The sequence below is a fragment of the Adiantum capillus-veneris genome, chromosome 7 (assembly GCF_014529385.1).
Source record: "Adiantum capillus-veneris isolate H3 chromosome 7, ASM1452938v2, whole genome shotgun sequence".
In the NCBI taxonomy this organism is placed as follows: Eukaryota; Viridiplantae; Streptophyta; class Polypodiopsida; order Polypodiales; family Pteridaceae; genus Adiantum; species Adiantum capillus-veneris.
The window spans coordinates 111,970,354-111,975,976 of NC_140937.1; the positions used below are offsets into that span (position 1 = coordinate 111,970,354).

General features: G+C 40.9%; 1 pseudogene; it reads right to left on the reverse strand.

The window, feature by feature from the left end:
- Positions 1-3,365: 3,365 nt before the first annotated feature.
- Positions 3,366-4,106, reverse strand: LOC147454435 (uncharacterized; annotated as a pseudogene).
- Between the last annotated feature and the right edge of the window lie 1,517 nt (positions 4,107-5,623).

A 5,623-nucleotide genomic window follows, 5' to 3' on the forward strand; every position in this document is an offset into this window, starting at 1 on the left:
AATCAAAAGGAAGAGGAAAGCAAGCAACAGAAGCACTGGAAATGGACTTATCTGCCATCAAAGACAATGATGTGCCAATCATCCAAGTTGATTACAAGATTAGAAAGCAATGAAAACCTTTGTTAGAAGTAATACTCGATGGTGGCAGGGCAAGAGTGAATATATTGGGCGAGCATGTTAGGCAAAAAATGGGTATTCTAGAAATGAAGCCAGCACCATTTAGGATAAAAAGGGCTAATCAAAGAGTGGTCCAAGACACTTTTTCAATAGAAGACTTGCAGATTAGAGTGGGAAAAAGAAATTTTAGAACCAACTTTCTAGTAATGGACGTACAAAGGTACATATGGTACGTCATTGGGCAAACCTTGGCTTAGAAGTGTTGAAGCCATTTACAACTATGCTAGATAGACACTAACCGTTCATTGGTCCAATTAGAGGATTCAAGTTAGGACTAATAACACAAGGATCTAGAAAAAGGAAATGAGACCATAAGAACTCTGCAAAAAATATGGAACAAAGAAGATCGAGAGTATGCTTGCATCTATGATTATCTTTTCTATTACAGAGATTGACCTAAAGTAGTACTAGTGGAGAAAGATGGGGTTTAGAGGCAAAGGCAACAATATCCTAAACATTTACTGAGTCCAATCCAAGTGAGAGTACATTTATGCTAGTCGATGGGATAACTCCAGAACAATCAGCCCAAGAGAAGGAGGATTTTAGATTGGAAACAAGTCATAGGTAGAGGAATGCAGAAAACCCTAATCGAGGTACTAAGTGGATAGAGATGGAACCAAGACTCGATGAGTTAGGGAATTTGTTCAATGAATATGTAGCAGGTATTTGGACTAACACGGAACCCGAGTTGCTAGAAAAATGGAACTTAGGTGGTGGACCAAACTAGCTACAGTCAGATGATCAAGAAATAGAGGACTGGAATCTCAGTTCATATGAGAATCCTAGAATGGTAAAAAATCAACAAGTATTTGAAGCCAAAGATCAAGGAAAAATTAAACAAATTATTTAAAAAATATATATATGTGTTTACTTGGGAGTACAACGACCTAGAAGATGTCGATCCGGAGGTGTGCTAGCATAGGATACCACTTGATCAAGATGCAAGGCCACATTAGGAAAATTTTGAACTCATTTTTGGGCCTTTTAAGAGTGCCACATCATCAAAGTTGTACAAAAGAAAGCAACCCGGTAGACCCCTCTAAATATTGCTTAGAACCCCATGATATGACCTATCATTGGAAAGTTCTTGAAAAATGGATTCTAAAGATCCAAGGTCCAAAAATTTTGGATGACTTCTATGAAAGTTATGCCATTTTTTTTGAATCAGCCAGGTTTTGTTACCGTTGCGGTAATCTAAAATCACCTTTTTCTAGATCTACATGAAGGCAATGTCCGATACATGCATGCTATATATCAATAGATATCATTTGAAGAGTAGATTCTAAATATTCAACCTCCGACAAGTTTGGATCTTACTTGCAAAAAAATTACCGATCCCCACTTTTTGAAAGCTATGCCACATCAATAATTCTTACAAGGCCCATTTTTGAGTCCAAACTTTTCCTAATGGTTAGAGCGCAATGGTTTAGAATGAATCCCAACTATGCTAACAAGGTCAAGGAGGAGATTGATAACTTGTTGAAGGTGGGATGTAACATTTAATGGCCTAGAAACTTGTGTGTAGCGGAAATTATCATGAACATAGTGGGCATTTCATTAGAATAGATTCCTAATGAGAATTACAAGAGTGCTTGGGTGGAGAGAGCAACAAAAAGAATAACACCTAGTTAGATAGCATGAACAATACTTTCAAAAGAGAGAGAAATTAAGCTATTGACAACAGTTGAGGACCGGATTTGCATGGAGCCGGTCCCCCCTCCAAAAGGCTTTGTATTATGGTTTCTCCCATCAAGAGAGACATTGTACAATACAATTCTTTGTGTTCCTTCAAGACTAGCTAGTGCAATGAAGATGAAAGCTTCATGCACTAAGCAAAACACTTAGCAAACACAACATCAATTATCCCCGGTCTCAGACCCAAGACATCACACACCTTCAAAGATGGTGAGAGCTAGCAGGGTATGCGAGTAGATTGGGAGGAAGGAGTATTCTTACGAGAAAGATGTACATCTCCTCACATAATCACTCATATTAGCATAGCTTAGCTTAGTAATTAGCATGGTAGAGGAGATGAGCATGCATTGAAGCTTGGATCTTTGTTGGATTTGCAGCACAAAGGCAAGAGTTGTTGGTGTAGGCCTCCCTTCTCACAAGCTTGGAGTAGGTGGTAAGATTTCCATTAAAGCATGAGAAGGAGAGAGAGTCTTCTTTACTTCACACATGAGATTGTGTGAGTGTGTGTGATAATGCCTTGCAAAAATCAGCCCTCTCTCTCTCTCTTGGTTGACCCCTCTTGCTATTTGCTCTTGCTCGGGGATGGCCGTGAAGCGAGCACAACTAGGCGAGCAAATGATCAATTTTGCAAGTTTGCAACAAATCCAGCGAGCAAAGCCCTAAAGGTTCTTTCACACACACACACACACACACACACACACACATAGAGAAGTTTAAAGTTGAAATGAAATAAAACTAGATGAAATTATACCTTTTCACAAAAATGTTGCTTTGTAGATGTCAAAATGAGATGAAATTAGATTTTTTCATAAAAATGAGCAAATGATCAATTTTGCAAGTTTGCAACAAAGCCAGTGAGCAAGGCTCTTAAGTTTCTTTCACAGAGAGAGAGAGAGAGTCAAAGAGAGAGAGAGAGAGAGAGAGAGAGAGAGAGAGAGAGAGAGAGAGAGAGAGAGTTGAAATGAAATAAAACTAGATGAAAGTATACCTTTTCACAAAAATTTTGCTCTGTAGATGTCAAAATGAGATGAAATTATATTTTTTCATAAAAATGAGCAAATGATCAATTTTGCAAGTTTGCAACAAAGCCACTGAGCAAGGCTCTTAAGGTTCTTTCACAGAGAGAGAGTCAAAGAGAGAGAGAGAGAGAGAGAGAGAGAGAGAGAGAGAGAGAGAGAGAGAGAGAGAGAGAGAGAGAGAGAGAGAGAGAGAAAGAGTTGAAATCAAATAAACTTAGATGAAATCATATCTTTTTCACAAAAATGTTGCTATGTAGATGTTAAAATGAATTAAAATTATATGAAATTATATTTTTTTCATAAAAATATTGCTTTGGGTCAGCACATTGAAGAACAAAAATATTCTTAATTTTAAACCCTTGCAAGATGGACATAAATAATAGACACGTTGAAGAACTAAGATATTCTTAATTTTAAACCCTTGTGAGATGGACATAAATAATCGTCACAAAAACCTTTGAGCCTTCAACCTGCTTAGGTTCGTTTGGCCTATGTGAGCATATCATGCACAATATTGGGAGCTATTTTTCTTTGGTGAATATGCATGCTAGCGTGCACATCTTGACCAAGAGTTATCAGGAACACATAGTATAAGTGTGAACATGCAAGATATCTTTTCTTCAAAGAAACACGTTCTTGAAATTCCTTGCACGAGCACGATGGATTCTTCCGAACCACAACATCAATCAGCTCTGGATCTGAATCCGTTGAGTTCCACACCTTTAGTTTGAACACCTCTTCAATGCCAATCTTCTTCACCACAGTATCTTCCACATGCATTCTTTGAGTCAATGCATAAGTTACTTGTGTATATGCAAGCTTTGACACACCTGGTCTGTAAGGAAGGCGCTGCCTCTCCTCTACATTTAGGTCACTTGTCAGTGGGGTTGTGGCAGCAATGACTGCCTGAATTTGTGTCAATGGAAAACCAAAGTCAAATCCTCCAACCACTAACTTCTTTGCCTCTACTATCTTCATGTGTGTCCCTTTTTCAATCGGCCAAATTGTGGGAAGACTACTAGGAGCATGTAGCACAACCTTACTAATGTTCCAGCAATGTCTGACATCTGTGTTGCAAAAGTAGAAAAACTTCTCCTTCTTCCATTCGACCATATGGCAGTCACTCCAGAAGCACGGTGCTATCTCACCCCCGCGAACAAGTGCATCACATTTCTTTCTAGATGCCCAATTGCTACAGTTGATCCTACTCGCCATCGACACTCTTCTCAATGCCCACATGGTGGGATGCACTTCCACCTCACATGCCTCCAGATCATGCAATAGGCTTTCAGCATTGTCTCCTACTTTACCCTTTCCATGAACGATAACTTCTTGTCTGTCTACTGTGACATAGTTGTACTCTGGACGATGGCTGCACTCTTCTTCATCTTTGCTGTCCTCTTTATCCAGTGACCTCTTGACCCGAAGGGTCTTCTTTTCACCTTTAAAGTTGATTCGTTGCGAAAACATTGGAGTCCCAGAAATTGCATCATCCACTACCTTTGTAGTTTCAACCGGTGATGGTGTTTTGGCCTGTCGTGATATTGCTCTATCGATCAACACCTCTAGAGTGCACCCCGTTCCAATCAGTTTCCCCTCAAAGAAAGCAAGCTGCCTTGCACATTGAAAGTACGCATTGACAAGGTCAGTGATGCACTACCAGAGCATTGTGAGCGAGTAAGTATGTAAATACTTAACATCCCCCTTTTACAAGTTATGTGCTTGAAAGCTCTCATGTAAGTTATGTGGCTCTGGCAGGTAATATTTCATCCTACAAAGTCTACATCAAACTGGTGGTACGTCATAGAGGTAGCCCCTCGTAGTGCAAGGACATGTGAAGGCTACCATGTGCCAATCACAATGGCATCAATGGAGGAGATCAGAGAAGATGCTCAATCAGAAGCCACTGCGGTGGTGCCAGACGAGCATCAAGATGCTACTACTCTATATGGGGTGCATGCAGAGGAGCTACAAAATGAAACAGAGGATATGTGTTTAAACGGAGAGCTCTATATAGATATAGGAAGTTATGCCGAGTTATGCGAGGATGAGAGAGAGATCTCTTAAAGCCACAAATATTGTATTTGAACAATTTTGCTCCGTGTTGTAAAAGCTCTGGCTCTCTAAGTACCTTCCATGGTGTATAACGCTCTTTTCTACTCGCGCTCACATCTTTTGATTGAAAATTCTGAGTTTTCGACTTGCCTCTTCTATCACTCAATTCATTGCGTCATTACGTCATTGTATTTAATGGTCTTTGCGTCATTGTCTACTCTATTCATTCAATATTAAGTTTAAATATTCGTGTGTTTAATGCAGGTATGGATGATGAGGAGTTTCTTTCTTCTTTGTCACCGCAGCAGAGACAGTGGTATGTGGAGCGTCATCGCTCTGGCGCATCATCACGCGTTCCTACTCCATCTGCATCTCCCTCTCTTTCGGAGCATTCAGCGCGCTCCGAAGCTTCAGCGTCGACGAGACGAGCTTCACACTCGTCTAGACACCGGCGCTCTAGTGGTGGCGGTGGCGGTTGTTGTGGGGATTCCGCCACCGATGCCTCCACACCGCCTCGTGTTCGACGAGGCTCTTTACCCTCCCCTTCTTTTCCCGCCCCCACACCAGCCACAGCATTGCCATCTACGTCAGGTTTTGCATGGCTGACTGTTCCTAGCAGCTACACACCTCTACCTACTCCGCCAGGAGCCACCCCACTCGACACTCCTCGCTTCGGG